Source organism: Alligator sinensis, unplaced genomic scaffold (assembly GCF_000455745.1).
Source record: "Alligator sinensis unplaced genomic scaffold, ASM45574v1 scaffold194_1, whole genome shotgun sequence".
Lineage (NCBI taxonomy): Eukaryota > Metazoa > Chordata > Crocodylia > Alligatoridae > Alligator > Alligator sinensis.
In genome coordinates, this window is record NW_005841945.1 from 1,381,963 (window position 1) to 1,392,427 (window position 10,465).

Below are 10,465 nucleotides of genomic sequence, written 5' to 3' on the forward strand. Positions count from 1 at the left end.
CCTGGGGCATAGTTGCATATGTGCTACTCTGTGTAAGGTAGGTGGTTTCTAAATTACACAGTCCTATTCATAAGAAGTCAGAAAAATTCCACTGTGTAGATAAAATACAATATTCTTATCTTTGCAAATTTGGAAATCACTCATTAATATTGTGATCAAACATGGGTGCCATCAAAACAATATACAGCAACATGGCTAAAGGAGACAAGCTTTTTATTTTTCTAAATGGGCTGACTACACACCAAAGGAGATTTTGCAGAGATCAGAAAAATACTGTCAAGACAAGTGATGAGCAAGAAGCAGCCATCTGCCACCAGCAGTTACTCCAGAACTTATGAATCTTTGGAAAAGCCTGATAATTTATTACTACTTCTGCCATCATTCATTCTCAGACCTTCAGATAGGCTAAATGTGAGGCAATCTGAAGCAAATAAGCCATCCCCAGTGCCAGCATACAAGTTTATTTTACTTGCAGTAAAATGCAAGTATGCAAAATCACTTCACTATATATAATCAGATTTAGCTATTAGTGGAATAATTTAGCTTTAGTGGAATAATATAGGTAAAAGTTCTCTGCTAACTCACAGATACAGACCTAGCTTTGAACCCTTTTTCTGATGGGGGAACCTGTAGGAACAAGTCCAAGATTATTTGATCCCCAATCTTAGCCACAGGGCTAATCTCAAGATTTAACCAGTATATAGTCCGAAACATGTATGTTGGTGAACCGATTTAGACTTGATGCCAATTGGTTTCTGGAGTCATAGAATCATAGAAAACTAGGATTGGAAGGGACCTCAGTAGGTCATCTAGTCCAACTGTCGGGTCAAAGTAGGACCATCCCCAGCTAGATAATTCTAGCCAAGACTTTGTCGAGCCAAGCCTTAAAAACCTCCAAGGATGGAGATTCCACCACCTCTCTCAGTAACTTGTAGACTCCCCACCCCCGAGAAAGTTTTTCCTAATATCCAACCTAAACCTCCCTTGCTGCAACTTGAGACCATTGCTCCTTGTTCTGTCATCTGTCACCAATGACAAGAGTCTAGTACCATCCTCTTTGGAACCATCCACCAATTCGTTAAAGGCTGCTATTAAATCCCTCCTTAGTATTCTCTTCTCCAAACCAAAGTTCCATCATCCTCTCCTCATTAGTCTTGTGCCCAGCCCCTGAATCATTTTTGTTGCTATCCACTGGACTATCTCCAATTCATCCACATCCTTTCTATAGTGAGGGGCTGAAAACTAGACTCAGTACCTGAGATGTGGCCTCACCAGTGCAAAATAGAGCGGAATAATTACTTCCCTCAATCTGCTGGCAATGCCCCTACCAAAGCAGCCGAGTATGCTGTTAGCTTTCTTGGCAACAAAGGCACATTGCTAACTCATATTTATCCTATTGTCCACTGTAACCCCCAGGTCCTTTGCTGCAGAGCTGCTGCTTAGCCAGTCAGACCCCAGGCTGTAGCGGTACATGGGATCTTTTCTTGCTAAGTGCAGGACTTTGCACATGTCCTTGTTGAACCTCATGAGATTCCTTTCAGCCCAATCCTCCTTTCTTTCAGCCCAATTTGTCTAGGTTGCTCTGAATCCTAGCTCTTTCAGTGTATCTACTACACCCCCCAGCTTCATGTCATCCACAGACTTGCTGAGAGTGCAATTAAACACATCTTCTAGATTGTTAATGAAGGTATTGAACAAAACTGGCCCCAGGACTGACCCATGGGGCACTCCAATTGACACTGGCTGCCAGCTAGACATTACTACCTGTTGAGCCCAACAATCCAGCCAGCTTTCTATCCACCTTTCATCCATTCCATACTTCCTCAGCTTGCTTGCAAGAATGTTGTGAGAGACTATCAAAAGCCTTTCTAAAGTCACAGTTTATTATGTCCACTGCTTTCCCCACATCCACAGAGCCAGTCATCTCATCATTGAACGCAATCAGGTTGGTTGGGCATGACTTGCCCTTGGTGAATCCATGCTGAATGTTCCTAATCACCTTCTCCTCCTCCAAGGGCTTAGAAATGGATTCTTTGCGGACCTGCTCCATGATTTTTCTGAGGACTGAGGTGAAGCTGACTGGTCTGTAGTTCCCTGGATCCTCCTTCTTCCCTTTCTTAAATATAGGCACTATGGCCATCTATACACATGCTCTGAGGTGGGGGGGAAGGGGGGAACTTGAATTAGAGTGGCTTTGAGAGCTGCTCTAATTAAAGCACCCACATTGTCATGTGTATTCAAGGTCCTGTGCTTCAAAGTGGTGGCAAAGGAGTTTTAACTAAAGGTTGCTTGATAAGCTTTAGTTAAAGCACCCCCACCATCATTTTGAAACATGAAGACACTGAATAGATGTGAGACAGAGGGTGCTGGAGCATACTAATTATTAAGCTCCAGCAGACTCACAGCAGACTTAACTGAGCAGACTAATTAGCATGCATCAGAGCAAACGTCCATCACGTGTGTTGGTGCCCTATATTTGCCCTTTTCCAATGGTCTGGGACCTCCCCCAATTGCCATGCATTTTCAAAGATAAAGGCCAGAGGCTCTGCAATCATATCAACCAATTCCCTCCATACCCTTGGATGCATTGCAACTGGCCCCATGAACTTGTACATGTCCAGCTTTTCAAAATAGTCCCAAACCTATTCTTTCACCAGTAAGAGCTGCTCACCTTCTCCCCAAATGGTGCTACCCGGTGCAGTAGTCTGGGAGATGACCTTGCCTGTGAAGACTGAGGTAAAAAAGGCATTCAGTACTTCAGCCTTTTCCTCATTATCTGTCACCAGGTTGCCTCACCCTGCTCTGGCCTCCCCACCCCCCCCGCCCATTCAGTAAGGGACCCACACTTTCCCTGATGTTTTTCTTGTTGCTAACATACATGTAGAAACCCTTTTTGTTACCTTTCAAGTCCCTTGCTAACTGCAACTCCAATTGCGTTTTGGCCTTCTGATTTCATCCCTGCATAACCGAGCAATATTCTTATACTCCTCCCAAGTTGTTTGTCCAAGCTTCCACTTCTTATAGGTTTCCTTTTTGTGTTTAAGCTCACTGATGAGTTCTCTAGGGCAAGCTGGTCACTTGCCACATCTGCAATTTTTCCTACACATTGGAATGACTTGTTCCTGCACCCTCAGTAAGGTTTTTCTAAAATACAACCAGCTCTCCTGGACATCTTTCCTCTTCAGACTGGCCTTCCAGGAGATCCTGCCCATCAGTTCCCTGAGGGAGTCAAAGTATGTGTTTCTGAAATCCAGGGTCCATACTCTGCTGCTCTCCTTTCTTCAGGATCCTGAACTTGGTCATCTCAGGGTCACTCCTGCCCAACTTGCCATCCACTTCTACACCCCCCACAAATTATTCCCTGTTTGTGAGCAGTAGGTCAAGAACAGCATTGCCCTTAGTTGGTCTCTCCAATATGTGCACCAGGAAGTTGTCCCCAGTACTCTCCAAAAACATCCTGGATTGCTTGTGCAAAGCTGTATTGCCCTCCCAGCAGATGTCAGGGTGACTGAAGTTCCCCATGAGAACCAGGCAGACAGGTTCCTTGGGTGAATTTGATCTCTTTTATTAGACCAACCTAAATGGTTGGAGAATAGTTATTAAGCAAGCTTTCGGGTTCAAAAACCCTTCGTCAGGCTAAGGAAGTTTCAGCAGTTGGTGTGTGCTCTTCCTGGATGGAATGAAAAGTAAAGAAGCCAGGGGCTGGGCTGGGCTGGGGAGTCAGTTGTCAGGCAGATTATAATCTGTCAAAAATCCAATGTCTATATTTAGTCCATGATTTTTAATATCCAGGAGGTTGATGAAATGGAGCTCATAGGTTGGTCTCTCCTACATATTTTCCATCAGGGCATTTGGTGCATTGGATGAGGTATATTACATTTCTGGAGGTGCAGCTGTAAGATCCAGGGATGCTGATGGCTCTGTTGTGGGGTGTAGTAATAGTGGGGGTGGTGGAGATGTGTCGGCAGGTTTTGCATTTCTTGTCCTGGCACGGTCTGGATCCTTTTGGTGTGTTCTGGGCTTGAGGAAGTTTATTTCTGGTGATGAGGTTGGCGAAGTTCGGTGCTTGTTTGAAGGCTAGGATGGGTGGCTCTGAGAAGATCTTTTTAAGAATAGGGTCTCATGAGAACCAGGGCCTTTGATCAGGAAACTTCCAATTGTCTGAAAAAAGCCTCACCTACCTCATCCTCCCGGTTTGATAGTCTATAGCACACACCCACCGCAACATCACCCTTGTTGCTCTCCCTTTAACTTTAACCCAGAGACTCTCAACGGGCCTATCTCCAGTTTCATACTGGAGCTCCAAGCAATCAAACATCTCTTTTGCATAAAGCATAACTCCTTTTCCTCTTCTCCCCTGTCTATCCTTCCTGAACAGTTTGTACCCATGCATGACAGTGCTCCAGTCATGCAAATTATCCCACCAAGTCTCTGTTATTCCAATTAGAGCTCCTTTACTGTGTGAGGACTTCCAATTCTTCCTGCTTGTTTCCTAGGCTCCATACATCCATGAGATGTCTAGTCTAGTTGATTACTTTCTCAGGAAGAATGAGGCTTCTTCTGCTGCCTTCTCCAGGTTCCCTGCTTCCCCACTTACTTCAGGGCTTTGTTCTCCATCCCCTGGTGAACCTAGTTTAAAGCCCTCCTCACCAGGTTATCGAGCCTGCCTGCAAAGATGCTCTTCCCTCTCTTCATCATGTGGATCCCATCTCTTTCTAGCAAGCCTTATTCTTGGAACAATATCCCATGGTTGAAGAAGGCAAATCTCTGCTGGCGACACCACCTGTGCAGCCATGCATTGATCTGCAGGATGTGTCCACTCCAGCCAGGGCCCTTCCACTTGACTGGAAGGGTTAGATTGGAAGGAGAGCATGACTGGTGCCCTCATCCCCTTCAGCCTTGCATCCAGAGTTCTGTAGTCAATCTTGATCTGCTCAGGGGCACCCCGGCAGTATCATTGGTGCCCACATAGATAAGCAGCATGGGGTAGTAGTCAAAGGGTCAGACAAGACTTGGTGACATCTCAGATCTGGGCTCCAGGCAGGCAGCAGACCTTCCAAGACAACAGGTCAAGCCAGCAGATGGATCTCTCCATCCCCCCTGCAGAAAAGAGTCTCCAACCACCACCATCCATTGCTTCCTGTTCATGGCAGTGGTCTTGATCCTCCCCAACTTGGGGATTCCTGGTCTGGCCTCTTCCACCAATGGTATGTGCTCTTCCTCCTCTGCTGCTACCACTCTGCATCTATTGTCTAGGCAAACCACCACACATGGGGATGATGACTTCTTGCTGCCAGAAGTTACAAACTTCCAGCTCCCACATTCCTGGGAGTCCATGCCCTCTTCCTTTTCTAGCACCAGCTCTATCAGTCCTTCCTTCACAGTCCTAGAAGTTTCCTCCAGCATGGAACTGATGAAGTCCTCATGCCAGAGGATGCTTTGGAGCCTTGCTACCTCCTCTTGTAGCTCTCTTGCCTTCTCCCAGAGGAACACCATCAGAAGGCACTGTTTACATTACCAACACTCCCCAACCTGGCTGACAGTGGAAGAAATCTGCAAGCCACAGTCTGCACGGCACGAAACAGGACCTGGGTGGAAGCCTCAACAGTGGGTAGTCCTGCCTGGACACACACCTCACAGGTTGAAGCAGAGGAAGAGCTGGAAGTGGCCATGGCTCTAGGGTTGTGACATCCTCCAGCCATATCTCTGGGTCTTCTAATCTTCTGCCTCTCATTTCATGCCTCTCTTTCCAAGCAGAGCCTCCCTAGCAAACTCCACTGTAGCTGGCCTGTTTGCTGTTCTCCGATTTGAAGTATTCCCTTTCCCCTGCAACCTCTTTTCTCTCAGCAAGCTTACAGTGAAGGAATGCGAGAGAGAGTTTCTAAGCAAACTCCCCCTCACTCTGGACTCTAATTAAACAAGAGGTTTAAGTCTTGGTTTAGCTGCTGAGTTTTAGCTGCTAAAATAAAATGATGTAGTTAGTCAGTCCCAAATAAATATGTTTTAAAAAGAATCTTACCTTTCAGGCTGCCCTTCAAAGAGAGAGGTGGCAAACTGACTTTCATCAATTTATAGATTGTAAGAGGCTGAAAGGGACTTTGTTGTGACCTGAAAGCAAACTTCTTGCAAACTGTCCTGTTTGCTGCTCCCCTAGTCACTTGGGCTGCCTCCTTATATACCTCTCCTAGGCCTAGACTGGTTAGATCCCTTTGTCACACCCAGGTGGCAATCAATTAGCAATCAGTCCACTCAGTTGCTCAGAGCACATGCCCAAGCACAGAAACTCACCAAACAGCAAGCCAAGCACATGGCAATCCTGGCTCAGTTCTCTTCCCAGAACAGGATCTGGTGCTTGGTGCCTGGTTCCTCTTTCCCTTCTGCTTCTTCTTACCAGCAAACTGCATACCTCTTGCTCCTAGCAAACTACTTGCAGACTGTCCTATTTTCTTTTTCCTGTTTGCTGCCTATGAAACTCAGTCAAACCCAGCCTATCCAGAATGTCTTATGTTATAGTAGTATATAAACTAGCTTGCCCATCTCTCAAAACCCTGCACATTGCCTATAGGAGCCTCTCTTGAAAGAAGTGGGCCCTCTAAAATAACTCCATCCATCTGGCTTCATTTCCCACCTCCTTGAAAGTGCAGGCAAAAGTCCCTGGGTCATAATCTGGCCTTACTTTCCCCCGGCCTTGTATTTGCCTTTCAGAACCTTCCTCCCACAGAACCATCCTACCCATGAATCACTTTTTCCCCCCCAAGAACTTGCATGAATCACTCCTGCAAGCTGGTTGTGGTATTTCTCTTGTCCCTGTGGGAATTGAAGGTAGAAATTCAGAATCTGCTCTCACCACAATTGGCAACCACATGGTCTACTGATATGCGATTAACATAAAAAGATTTAGTCACTTTATCTTTTCCCTCCTTTAATACAGGGGTGTCTATAGATGTTTGATATTCATAGCATATTTCAGCATAAGGTAGCACAACTCTGCTTCAGTTGCCTCACACTGGGCACGTCAACATATGCCTATTAACGAGCAGCAATAAACACTGGAGCTTATTGCTTCCAGGTACACATCTGGACATGCCCCCAGGATTCTGGCATGTTGATTTGGGGTGGAGCAGCCCTGGCTGGCAGGGAGCCTAGGGGATCAGCTTGCCAGCCTGGGGCTGCTCCCCCAGGCTCAATGTACTGTGGAGGGGCTGGCTGGGGCATGAGGTGCTCCAGCATGGGGCTAGCTGGCAGGCAACCCATGCACTGAAGCACCCTTGTGCCCCAGCCAGCCATGACAGCATCTATATGTGCGCTGCTGCACAATAAACTCTAGCCTAATAGGGTGCACATGTAGATGCTGAGATATTTGCTGCAAAGTTAAATAGTCTGCTGCACCGTAAGTGCCTTATGTAGATGCTCCCACTGTCTTCAGCTTGCATCTATTATAGGTAAGTGCTGGCCTTCCACCCCAGAAGACCATCCTCCTTTAATGGCAGAGGGAGTGCTTTAGGTTAAATCCAAAACCAAGTCTTCATACCAGGCAAGCTAAAATTTTAGCCCCTTCTTGCCCCCTTGCAGGCAACTATCCACTTCCCCCAGCTGCAACAGACTGCTCTCAAACCTAACTCCCCACCCTCCCCAGGCTCAATCAAGTTAACAAGCTAGGCCAGACCTACTTCTTCCTTCCAAAAACTTTGGGCAGGTTGCAATCCACACAGAGCTCCCAGCTTTGTCTCACACAGGAGCAGTTGTCTGTTCTCCATTATCTCTAACCCTCCACTGCAGGGGTTTTCTCCTTTTAAAACTTCCTCTGAGACCAATAGCCAACCCAAGTGCAATGGAATGGGGACAAATTTAGTCCATGTCAGTTCCTGAATTCCTTCTCAGCTGGTGAAGAGCCTGCATACCAACATATATGCACCACCAAAAACAATATTCAGACAGGAGGAAGAAAAAACAAAAGCTTTCCTTATGGCATATTGCTCACAACATGTTGCCAGGTGCTCAGATACTGTTCTAATGGAATTTTATGGTGCAAGGGCAGGACTTTAAAAAGTCCCTGAATGACTAAGGAACAAGGGCATCATTGGAAAAATCTATGAAACTGGTGCTCCCAAGGTTCTTTGGACTTGAAAATCCTACCTTTAAAAGGTATGCAGAGAGATAACACTAATATCTTAGAGTAGAACTAATTAATTGGGTCACAGGGTTATGTTAACTTCTGCAGCCCAAAAAGGTCAATGGAAAGAAAGATCAACACAATCCAGAAATTGGCTGTGATACATTAATCAGAATGTGGGCAGAACAAAACACACAGACAACAGCTGATAGTATAGGAAACTATGGAAGAAATGGATGATACAGTAATTCCTGAGATTGGAATGCAACTTTACCATCTTTTTCTTTCTTTGAATTCAACATGCTCATTTCATTTTTTTCCTCTTTCAAGTAATATTCATTACTGTCCTTTGCTATCATAAGGTTAAAATAAACATTTCATGTTGTTACCCATGGCATGCATGGTAAAAAAACACTACAGTTCCCCAATTATCTAAATTGCAGGTCCATAGTTTAATACATATTTTTACCCTACAAATACCAACTGTGCAGTTAGCTCAACACTCTAAGGCAATAGACAAAACAGTATAATTCATTGGTAGTGAGGAAATATTTAACATAACTGTTTATTGATCAAACTTATAAAGTTGTCATAACATTATAGTACAGTATAAAGTTATATTTCTCTTATATTACAATGAACATACATGACATAGAAGTGTGTGTGTGGTTTTCCCCATTTCTTTTTGTTTTTATCATTCCAGTTTTTTTCATGCCATTGAAACCTAGCAAGATCAAGATGGCATCACATAATCCTCTGTGCTGGCACTGACCGACAAAAAATATGTTTAGAAGTGCGGTCTTAGTCGAGTTTCCCTTTGAGTTTAGCAGGAACTCTATAACTCCACACTATCTGTATGCAAACAGCCACTATTGATACTATACTCTGTGCCTGCAGCCTTGTAGTCTGAGCTCCACTCTTCCAGCTGGAAGACTGTTCAACTGCTTTCATCCAAGGCCACTAGCCATTGTTGCCAATGTTATTTCATAGACCAGTTGTCCTGTAATCATTGTTGCAGTTGAATAGGTGGATATTCTTATGCCTTTGCCCACTTCTCTTACTCAAGAGACATAGCAATATGTTGACCTCTGAGATTTAGCCAAAAACATGTTCTATTCTCTCTTCGTCTGTGAGGCAGAAAGGTGTCCATTTAAAAAATAAATAAAAAGACTCGGAAAACTCAGATACCATTTCCTATGATTCCTTACACTTCCTAAAGATGAGGTGATTTTGGTGGTTTGGCCAACTGCAATAGTTTCCTGTGGTGTAGATGGCTCTTCAGGCAGTACTATGGAAAACAGAAGATGCAAACAAATGCCTATTCGTTACTCAATGTCTAAAAGAATAGTAAGAGAGATTATAAGAAACCCTGAAAGCTAAATTTATCTGATTTTACAGATGGGAACAAAAATGAGAAAAAGAAAGAAAAAGAGATCCACTGCCTCATCTCTATACTTACTGCTGGAGATGCATCAAAATTCATTCAGCCCCACAGCGCCTATGCTTGGAATCTCAGAGCCTGTTTCTAGCTCCATTTTTTCCTAGAAGCTCATTCATGAAACTGCTGCCATTGTATCAGAATGTCTGCAATAGCGCAACTGTGCTTTGGATCTTAGCCCTTGAACTTTTTGGTGGGGAAATCAGTTGCTGATTCCTAAAGCTCATTCTTGCACACCAGAAAAAATCTCTCTTCACTGAGTAGCAGTATTTTTGGGGCCTACTTTTTTTTAGAACTATCCATTTCCAAAATTCAGGAAAAAAAAGTATGCGACTTTTATGACCGTGTGTGTGTGTGTGTGTGTGTGTGTGTGTGTGTGTGTGTGTGTGTATTAGAGCAATCACAACCCTTAACTGAGTCTTCTATCACTGGGATTTACTCTGGTGCAAAAGGGAATACTGTACACCATGGATGAGAGTTCCCAGAGAACTTCCTTAGGTCAATTGCTATTTAATCCCCAATCAATGAAAATCAAACATCTAAATCACTATAGAAAAGAGGTCTGATATATAAGACTTTGCATTTTCAGTCTCCTCCTTCAGACAACTGAGATGGCAATGTTTCTAATCCTTTTCAATTCAGCTTGTCTCATGAGAGTTTTAAATCGCTTCTGAAAGAAAAAAAAAATTAGTCCAACTGCTAAAAAGGCCTGATCTATTTCCCCTTTTTTCAGATTTATTTCAAAAGAAGATAGTTTTAAACTAAAGGAAATTGAGTTATTCCACTAAATAATTAGTTTTGTATTGACTTGGCTTGCCATTCTAATTATATTTTAGAGAATTCAAGCTCTAGGGAAGAATTCATCTCCCTAGCTTTAACTGGAATTTTAAGAGACAGACAGAGTTCAGCTGGGG

At 44.1% G+C, this 10,465-nt stretch overlaps 1 protein-coding gene across 1 annotated transcript in view; it reads right to left on the bottom strand.

Annotated features, from left to right (window-relative positions):
- GRID2 (glutamate ionotropic receptor delta type subunit 2) overlaps positions 1-10,465 on the bottom strand; it is a 1,378,694-nt gene that overhangs the window by 475,584 nt on the left and 892,645 nt on the right. The gene's annotated exons all lie outside the window — the stretch shown is intronic.